The sequence below is a fragment of the Vigna unguiculata genome, chromosome 6 (genome assembly GCF_004118075.2).
Source record: "Vigna unguiculata cultivar IT97K-499-35 chromosome 6, ASM411807v1, whole genome shotgun sequence".
NCBI lineage: Eukaryota > Viridiplantae > Streptophyta > Magnoliopsida > Fabales > Fabaceae > Vigna > Vigna unguiculata.
The window spans coordinates 12,770,715-12,781,479 of NC_040284.1; the positions used below are offsets into that span (position 1 = coordinate 12,770,715).

The 10,765-nt window shown below is 35.2% G+C and overlaps 1 long non-coding RNA gene and 1 other non-coding gene across 3 annotated transcripts; one reads left to right on the forward strand and one right to left on the reverse strand.

Moving 5' to 3' along the window:
* Positions 1 to 6,084: 6,084 nt before the first annotated feature.
* Positions 6,085 to 6,245, forward strand: LOC114189349. The gene has a single exon (XR_003605652.1). It is a non-coding gene; the product is annotated as a U1 spliceosomal RNA (small nuclear RNA).
* An 864-nt stretch (positions 6,246 to 7,109) lies between these two features.
* Positions 7,110 to 8,740, reverse strand: LOC114187679. Of its 2 annotated transcripts, XR_003605319.1 has the most exons (4): positions 8,580 to 8,740; positions 8,237 to 8,408; positions 7,859 to 8,063; positions 7,110 to 7,564 (listed from the first exon to the last, which is right to left on the reverse strand). It is a non-coding gene; the product is annotated as an uncharacterized LOC114187679 (long non-coding RNA). The 2 variants fall into 2 exon arrangements; XR_003605318.1 differs by having other exon boundaries at positions 7,859 to 8,408.
* Positions 8,741 to 10,765: the final 2,025 nt, after the last annotated feature.

Sequence of the window (10,765 nt, forward strand, 5' to 3'; positions counted from 1 at the left end):
GACTGTTTGACCAGATTTGACTCTTTGACTGTCCATTGAGAAGCTGACACGTGGCATTCCTCTCTTTCCCTCAAATGAAGCTTTCTCTCTCCTCTCTTAGGGTTTCTACTGCAACATGAATTATTGCTGTTGTTGTTCATGCATGGAGGCACTGGAGGAACGATGCAGAAATGCTGGTGCAGATGCGTGAAGCTTGGTTCACGTTTTCCATATCTAATTTGGACTGCACAAATTGTTGCAGCAAGATTTCCCTGTGTCAATCTCGTCTCCGCGTCCTGGTATAGGCGCTCGTGCCGGTTTCACGTTTTTTGCTCTGACGAAGGTATGCATGGTGGCGATGGTAGAGTAGAGAGTAGTGTTGCTTGTTGTTGCAGATTCGATGGTGGCCGGCTCACGGACTGTTGAAATTTCTGCAGAGGCAATTTTGTGAGTTGTGGTTACTGCTGAAGGTTCATCAATGGAGGTCGACGGCGGTTATATTGGTGGTTGTTTCTTAAATTGGATCTGCGTTTTGGAGTGTTGAACTGGTGTTTCACGAAACTGCATCCATGGTTGTTGCAATGGAAAAGATAATGCATCCGCTGCTGCAATTGCTGTTCTTGCGACCTACCTGGTGTGTCGTGAACGCGGAGGGGGAGGTTCGAAATACAGATGCGTGGAGGTGTTGCTGCAACAATGGTGATTGTTGGTCCGTAAGGTTGCAAGAATGGTGTGGAGATGCTGTGCTTTCCGTGCAGGTGGTGTTTATGGTGGCCAACGGTGTGCGTCACACTGGCTCGCATTGGCTTCGACAAAAAATGGGAAGATGTTTCTTGGCCAATCTGATGCATGTTGTTTCGCATTCGGATGCAGGCGTGGTATGATGTTTGGTTCACATTTTCAGATCTATTGTGGTTTGTTTATGATGGAAGTCTCATGGTGGTGATAGTGCTTCCAAAGTGACCAACGTCGGTAATGGTTGATGACATTGAGTGCAGTGGCAGCAAAACACATGGTGAAGGTGGAGGCTAGGGTTTATGGTTGTGTGGAGAAGAGAGGGTGATGAAGTGGCATTCTCTGATTGATCAATTTAGTGAGTGGAGTATCATGACACGTGTCATCATGTTGTTGGACAGATTTGAAAGGTGAGGATTGCCACATGGCATGATCTGGTTGAATGGAGTTTGAATGGAGTTTAAGATGACTTTGGGTTACTTTACCCTTTTTATTTTGTTGACTACTTTCTTAACAATACTAAAGTTGTTATAGATAAGTAGTATTAATTTGATCGCTTGATGACTATGTTATCAATTGGGTTCATATTGGGTTTAGATTTTTAGTTCCTTACAACATGAATGATTCGTATTAAACCAAGTATTGGTAGGATATAAATGCATGAGTCCTTATGTAAAAATATATCTGCTTGATTCTTGTGACTTGTGGAATGTGCGTTGAGTTTTGGTATATGTATCAACATGTTGTTGGTGTTCTGGATTGCGTGTGAGGTGAGTAGGTTCATCAGAACCTGTTCTAGAGTGCCAAGAACCAGTAGCATTGACGATATTGGTGTGGCACCTGGCGGCACAGGGTAAGCCGCTAGGCGATAGTGGGCGCATGTAAGGTTTGGGAGAAACACAACACTGGGCGGTCTAGGACCAATTTTTGCCTAGCGACGCGAGTGATGCACCAAATGGTTTTGGGTGGAGAGTTGGATCGTGAGGAGGATTCTACACAGCTTTAGATGGAGGTCATAATACGATGCTTTGTTGGGGGCCCAGTTACGAGTGCAACTTGTATTGGAGTAACACGTGGCCACTCGAGGTTGTAGCCTGGTAGTTTTAGAAGTCCAATGGAGTGTGCGAGATTATAGCTCGTAAGGATGGGTTCCAGAAGATTGCCCTCCTCAGTGTTAGCTGACGAGTTGGTAGTCATGGGAAAAATACAGATTGTGGTTAGTATTGGGGAACTCCACTTTGTGTCGCGAATCGTGGTCGTGGCAAATTTATTCCTCCGTGTGGACTATTAGGTGGTTGTTTTTAGTTGGAGGGGTGAGTAGACACTCGTGGCAGCAAAGATCGATCAATATAATCATCAAAGGGTGTAGAATCAAGATGCATCTAGGAGAAGTTTTTGAAGTCAAGGATTAAGGATTGTGGCTTGTGAGTCTTAGGAAAAGCAAAGCTCTTACTGGGTTTTAGTGTGAACAGGTAAGGGTTGTGCTATTGCTCGGTTTTTATGTGAACATGTAAGGGTTGTGCTCTTGTCGGGGTTTTGGTGAGCAGGCAAAGGTGGTTGCTTGTAAGTCCTAAGTAAAGTAATGCTTTTACCGAGTTTTAGTGAACATGTAAGGGTTGTTGTTTGTTTTTCCACGAGGCGTTGGTGCGTAAGGAGAGAAATTCTCTTCTAAGAGGTGTTGGGGCGTAGGAAAGGAAACTGGTTGGTTTTGAGGGAATGATGTATTATGTGGTGAGACTTGAGAGTATTAGATGTATTTGGAATAGTGAATGATTATTTATTATATTGTGTAGTGTACTTTTGTTCTGTTAAGCTCATCCTATTTGCTTGTGTTTGACGATGATCGTGTAATGTGTTACACGGGACCAGATGATGTTGCTGGTGTTGCTGGTGAAGCATAGATTCAGAGAGGGGCTAGCTTAGGGAAAAGCCTTTATGATGTTTTCTTGTTTTATGGATTTTAAACTTTTGTAAACCTTTAGCTTACCAGACTCAGAATTTGTAATCAACAATTATAGTTTGTGGATTTTGGTTTATTGCGGTATAATAAATGTTTTAAACTTTCCTGCGTTTTGGGAAAATGAATTATCGTAAATGTGATTTTATACTTATTTCCTATTTTAATTAGTTAAATTAGTATATCCGACTGAGATGTTACAGTGGATGCAATGTATATCCGACCAAGATGTTACAGTGGATGCAATGTATCTTTTCTATTGTTGCTCTTATTGGATGATCAAAATGTTGATATTCTAAAGTGGTGGTGATGAACACGTTTTTTGGGGACTATTGTTAGGTGTAATGGAAGGAAATTTTGTTACGTGGTTTTGCATTGTTGGGTTTTGGGAAAAATAATGATAATGGGATTGTGAAATGGAATTTTAGTGAATGATGAGTTGTATTATTGGATAACAATTCTCAAGGGATGCTCAATGGTTGTGACATTGGTTCTATGGATTTTTCAATTTTTCTATTCATGATAAATACAAGAAATTATAATGCAAGATTAAATTTTGAGTTTTTGGATTAATGGTCAGTTTGGGTTTGGAGTTAATAATTGTGAGTGGAATATCTAATGGAAATATATTTTTAGGTACTAAATTGTGACTATATGTTAATTGTTGATGTTTTTTTATATGATCAATGAGATGATGTTATAAGGGTATAAGAAGTGGTTTCGGGTTGCTTTTCGGGTTGTTTTTTTTATATAGTTTTGTTGTTTAGGTTAAATAATTACGTGCTAAACTGTTAATATTAAGTGCTGAGTATAATTTTGATTTAATAGGAGAATGCTCATTAAGTGAATATGAGGTAAGTGATTCTAATGTTAAGAGGATTACATGTGCAGTGTATTTTTTTTTCTCATTATTATTTGAACTTTGAAGGCTGTATCAATTTTAATGAATAAGCACATAGAATTAAAACTTTTGAATATGGGAATGATTCTATGCTCAATTAATTTGATGGTGGGATGATCAAATTTTTTGTTGTGTATTCTAGAGACTTGGTTGTATTGAAACATGTTCATTTTAATATGCCAAAATGTTGTTTTCCATATTCTGGCAAGTGTGTATTTTTCTAGTCTGCACAATTTTGGTAAAATTGAGTTTTTCGGTTCGTTAACCATTTGATTGAGCTAAAATTGCGACATTTGATTTTTAACATGTTGTTCTTTCGTTTGACCATTGTGATAGTGGATAAATATAAGAGAATGACATACTAGATTAATATTACTTGGTGGTATTATGATTTGATTGATATTACTTGGTGGTAATATGACTTGGTTAAATTTATGTAAAACGTTTGTGATCATGAGGTGAGTTACATTGTATTGTTGTGTTTGTGCGATGATCGTATAATGTGAGTGTTATACGGGAGCAAATGTTGTCATAGATGTTGGTGCAGATGCATAGGTGTGAGGAGACGTGCTCAGGAGAACTTTGGGAGTTTTTGAAAGCTTTTGAAAAAAAATGGATTTCTTTTATGTTGAATTTTCCTTTTATTTTTGTGGTTTAAAAGAATTGTAACAGTAACCTTTATAGATGTTTTTGGTATTTGTGAGGTTTTATTTGAATGAACTTGGACAAGTATTTTCGTTGGTTTGAAAGGAGAAAAAAATTTACACGTGACAACTCGAAAAGGGTATTACAATGCGAATTATAAAAAAAATATTAAAATTTCAAAAAGTAGAAAAGACTTCAAATTTTAAAAATATCAACAACCACAAAATAGTTGTTTTTTAATAAAGAACTACATAACTCTTATTTCTTAATGTGAACAAGACTAAGTTGGAGCAAATTCAATCCTTGTCAGATCCACGTAAATTTTTTTTTAATAAAATGTATAAAAATTGTTTGTTTGATTTTTGGAAAAAACATATTTTAACAACTAAATTAATTTTGCAAGTTTAATTAAAAGGGACCATCTTAGAACAAACCTAAATCTATTGTTGTGACATCAGTCTAAAATAAAATAAATTGATGTGAAATAAGTGGTTAGAAAAGAAAAAGAAAATGCGGTTTTTTCCCTTACCCTTGTTAAGAATATTTATCCATGGCAGAGTACAAAGCATCAAAATACCTTGTTTCCTCCTACATCTTATGAATAATGTAGTATTCACTTGTTATTTCTCACCAACTCAACATTCATTATTTTTTTAGCAATAACAATTTCTTGATGTATTTTGGTGTAATTGTAATTATTTATAAAAATCAAAGGAGCTTTGTACTCGTGCAAAGTAACATATGTATAAGAAAATGGTCAACTTAGTACAGGTGGAGAGTATACAAGTGTGTAATTCTATAACCTTGTGTCCTCCTACATCTTATGAATAACGTAGTATTCACTTGTTATTTCTCACCAACTCAGCATTCATTACTTTTTTGGCAATAACAATTTCTTGATGTATTTTGGTTGTAATTGTAATTCTTTATAAAAATCGAAGGAGCTTTATACTCGTGCAAAGTAACATATGTATATGAAAATGGTTAAGTTGGTACAAGTGGAGAGTATATAAGTGTGTAAAATCCCACATTATATTATCTACAATAGATATATTATTCTCTTATTGTTTATTTAGCCTTTTGCTCTTGTGTCTATATGTTATACTCGGTACATGTTCTCTTTGGTTTGATTGGTGAAATACCAAAAATTTTATATAGGACACTTATAAGTTTTGCAACAAAATGTCAAATCATGAGTTGAAATCCACAAGTTATGAAGATTTAAAAGTTTTATATTTATGTGTTTTCATTATTTAGCTTTTAGCTTTGAAATAGTTCTTATTCTTCAAAATTAGTCTAGTTTATACATAATGATTGCATTTAATGTGGAAAAAATGTTTTCTTTATCTCATGTAGCACATGAAAATCTTTTTTTTAATCAAATTTGAAATTGTTATTATGAATTTAATTAAAAAATTAACCTTCAAAAGTAGGAAAAAGAAGAAAGACATGCACTTTGTTTGTTGTCTATGTTGGTTTCAAATTCTCATTTCATAGAGTGCCATGTTAAGTAACTAATTCTTTTACAACAAATTTAGTAATTTCTCTTTGAAATATTTAAGTTTGTAATCACACGATAAGATTGCACTTTGTAGCTGATGTATCATAAATGAAGAATCATTTAATCATTCTATGGTACAAGTGCAAGGTTAATTTTCTCTATATTTTGTTGTTACAAGTTGGTATTTTCAAATAGTTTATTATCCTGACCAGGAAGTAAGGTATGTTAAATGTATTTGGTGGCAGAGGTGATTAAGTTAATAATGAGAGGTTTGTTTTCAAAGATATTTGAGTCCCACATCACCGAAAGAGTAGTAAGAAGTGTGGAGCTTGTGGTACAAAAGAAAAGTATGAATGGTTATGCGACATACTTACCTGGACGGGATCAATGGGTGATCAAGAAGGCCCATGGTCTAGGATAGTGACTTCCATTGCACTTGGGAAGGGTGCTATTCTAAGGTATGTCCAAGTGGCAGAACCTACATCATAATTTGTGGCAGAGGGGGTCTGCGTTCGCGCGACCCCAACATTTCGTTCATAAGTTTTGTTTTGTTTGTGAAATTTAGGTTTATTCAGGTTTATCTATAATCTTAAGTGTTGTGTTGTTTGTGTAGTTCACGTTTTCCCACGGTCTTTAAGTTCTTCTCTGTTTTAGCATAAATCTATGTTTGTGTTGGTTCAGTATAAATCTTCGTTTGTGTTGGTTCAACCTGTGTATGTTGTTTCCTATTTTGTTTTTGGTTGCTTATATGCTCTTTTAAGTGGGATTCTTATGTTTATGTAGTCACCAATTATGTCATTTAATAGTACCTATCTGATTATCCAATTTAACTCTTCATATTAAAGGTTGAAGGTTAATTTATTATAGTATTCTCATTGAGTTATTATTTTTTATTTTTTTATAGTTTCTATATTTTATTATGTAAATTTTGTTCAATTATTAAAATCCAAAAACATTAAACCTTACAATCAGAATGGATATTAAGAAGTAGTGCAAAATCTTTCTACAACGAAAAATATTTATGCCAGACAAGTATTTTAGGGAGAAGCTATTCTAGTTTATGTTTCGATATCTAAACCGTTGAGGCCACTCTAGTTTATGTTTTGTTTTGGGACAACACGTAAGTACTCAAATTGATACTAGAAAAATGAAAATATATAAGATTAATAGTAATACACATTAAAAGAACTAATGTTTTGCTTAATGGTTACTTTCTTATAACTGGTTTACTTTTAATGCTCAAACATTTTATAAAAAACTCATTTTACTTTCGATTGCAAAAAATGAAAAAAGAAATTTTACTTTTGAATTGATTTTGTTTAATAGTTTAATGGTCACCAAAGTGTACAATTGCACAGGCATATGAATGTACCACAAGTAATATAATTTTCTTTCCACACTATTCTTCAACGTATGTATTGTTTCCTTTTGGTTACAAGTACGCAATGATTCTGTCTAATTCTGAGTTAAGAACCAGAATGTATGTATCCTTCTTTGGTTCAAGGAAAATATAATAGAATTTATGGTACATGCTCACAATTTTCAGGTTGAAGGCAATGCCTCTGTTTCTTTTGGTACAATGACAACCAAGCGGATTGATGAATTAAATGCTACAACCCATCGAAACTCCTCATCCAAGTGGCATAACAAATGTCTTTGCCTCCATCAAAATTCCTCTTAATTTGAAGTTGAAAATGCATAGTAGAGAGAGGAGTGTGAGTATTACTTAATCCTCAATGCATCACCTGTGAGGAGGAGCTCTATAAAAAGCTGCTATGGATGTGGGGAAAAACATTTGTCTTATTCCTTCAGCCTTGATGATTGGAAATATTATGCCAAACGCACACTGAAAGATATATCACTGTTAACATACAGTACTAAGATAATGATTATGGACACTGCAGAAGAAACCCCCATTCTGTAAATATGGAATAAACTTTATCAATTTCAGATAGGAAAGCATCCTGAAGCTCAGGTGGAATCTGTAAATTACACTAGATACAAAGAAGATAAAGTAGGAATAAACTTTTTTGCTTCTTTGAAACAAGTAAAATTGGCTACTTGTATACTACAAGTAATGATTGATAAATCACAGCTGGACTACACACATGTCAAGCACATGCAGTATCATAACAGATACCTGGGAAGCAACTGTAGTCTTCAGATAATTGGCCATTCCGCTCCAAATAAGAGGGACTTTTGGACTTGGTATATCAACTAAGCAGCGAACCTCAGTGCTGCTGATACGATAAAATAAGATAGGGGAAGGATCAACTTGAATAACATGCCCATGGGAGTTGACAATTCTCCAGAACTAAACCCACGAAAGAGGAGGGTACTTCAACCTGGCAAGTGGCTAATAACATATTAGGGGAGCCAAAACTTGTGCAAAACTGATGAATCAAATCCTCCAGATTTCATAACATCTACAAACTGTGTCTGAATTGATCATAAGCACGATATATGGTGTCACTAAAAGGAAAGTATTGTCACTCAACTATTTAGAAGACATTTTAACCTTGGGGTGGCAAAGAGACCGACGCAGATTTGAGAAACAACCATCGCAAATAACTGTGAGGGGAGCATATGCTTTAAGTTGTTCACCACCTTTAGTTCTGTACAGGGCCCCTACAACAGTTTTGTTATCCTGTTCAAGAAGAGATGTCACAGTGCCCTGCTCCATTCGTACACTGAACAGTAAACAAACCAGACAATATTATCAGGCAAAAAAGAACACTGCAAACAATAATTTCAATTAAAAATTAGTAATTTTTTAGGCTTATTTTCTTGCCTTGTAAATAATTTTAATAATTAAATTAACAATCAAAATATATTAAGGACTACAATTGCAGAGCAACAACCTTTTCTCTCATCATCTGTATAAAACGTCCATCATGGAAGCTCCTGCCAACCACTTCAGCATGAAACTTCTCCAAAGGATAAGGCAGCTTAGTTTTTTTCCCATCCATGAAAAGAACATATCCTAGCACCCTTTGTGCATCAATTTGATCAACACTGTCTGACAAAGGATATGCACAGCACGTGGAAATATGAGAATCGTATCTCAACAAGCTTAAATCCAAAACCTCTAAGCATGGCAACCTCACCATTCAATCCAAAAACGAAACTTTTCCCGTTATTCTCTCATCACACTATCATGCATACTTCCAACCAATCTATATTTGTAACACATTAATGCTAAAGCTACTTAGAAGTTTTAAACAAGTCAATAAACTTTCAAAGTTCGTAATTAAATTTCTAAAGTTATAATCCTTTTAGTTAGAATTTTACTAGTATTCCATAAATAAATGCACTTCACCACAAAATTCAACTATTTAGCAAATCACTCGGCAATATCGTTTATTCATTGAGTTAAAACTTTTTAGATAAATAATGATAAAAAGTAAAAACTGAAATAAATTAAATTGAATTTTTATATAAATTAGTTACCATAATCTTTGTCTATCAACTCCTTCAAATATAATTTTTAACCTATGCATGGTGAGCATTTGGTGACATGTTCAAGTCTTGAAGTTTGTTTAGAACCATCCTCTCAAACTGGGAATATACAGGTCTAGTATTCTTAGGAGGTTGATAGATCTCAATGGCCATGGATTGTGGATCAGAGACATCATCTTCTCCTAGGTTTGCTCCACCAGTTTCAGCCTCATGATCATTAGCTCCAACTTCAATGTTTGCAGCTTCTTCTCCTTCAACCAGCCATGTGTTACATATTTTTGTGAAACCCATCTTGTGCATATTGATTGTGGAAACATGATTCAACAGGCCATGGACTCCTCAATCTTTCCTTCCACATCAACACCAAAATGCTCAATGAACTTGGAGATGAGAACCACATATGGTAGCTTGAAATCAGTGAGTCTCTTTGCTTTAAACATGTGACCATAGATGGTGTATATCCAATCAACCACCACACCATTTTGGATGCAATACATCACCACCAAGTCACCTTCATTCAAGGTTGAATGATTGCTCCCCCTAGGCATGATAATTTTAGTCAACACCATGGCTAGCAACCTTTCCTCCAAACAAACCCTTCCCACATGAAAATTGTGAGTTTGATCACTTTGATTTCGCACACATTAGTTGAAATATTGGACTTTATTGAATTCATCCATAATAGTTATTTCACCCTTGTGAATTTGCACACCCATTTGCCTTAGGCAAGCAACATCTTTCCATGTTTTCCTAGTGATCTGCACGTCAACACCTTTAACCCTTGATTTGAGGATGCCATTGCTGAACTTGGGGTTGGCATAGAAGACCTTCGCCAAGTCCAGATAGATCTAGCCCAAAAGTTCAACAAAAGCCTTAAATATTTTAGACTTGAAGTGTTGTTCTATAGTCCCAAAGTTCTTTGCCCTCAACCATGATAGACACAACACCTTAGGAATGATCATGTGCTTCCTAGTGATCTTAATCAAGAAGGTTTGGATCCTATCTTCATGCCCTTCGAACCAAACTTCAAGCCTTCCATGATTCAAGGCAACGGGAAAGGATAGAGTAGGTAGGATGGAGTTTTCTTCATTTGACGGGGTTGTTTTTTGTCTACGAGACATGGTAAATCTAGGTTTGGCTCTTACTAGCAGATATGAGTGCAAATGCATAATGTTTTTGCATGTATTTATAGAATCAACATGTTGATAATAAAATCAGTCAATTAATTTGCACAAATATTGTGGATTCAATGTAGTACAGGGAATCATAACCAATTAAATGTTCTGGAATCAGTATTAAAGCATAAAGTAAGATGTTTCCCAAGCATTTTTTATGCTATCAACTCAAAACAGTTCACAACAAATGCATACACATTGGGAATCATGTAATTAAAGTGCTTTATGGTCAATGCAATATGCAAAATTGGTTTTTAGTTGATGCACTAGTTGTTATTGTTGCTACTATAGTCCTATCAATGTCATATGATGAGTAATTTGGCTAGGTCTATCAATTGAATGCAATTCGAGCAAATCCACATCAGCATAAATGAAATCAACACATAAAAATTCAGAGTCAATCGATTAAAAAT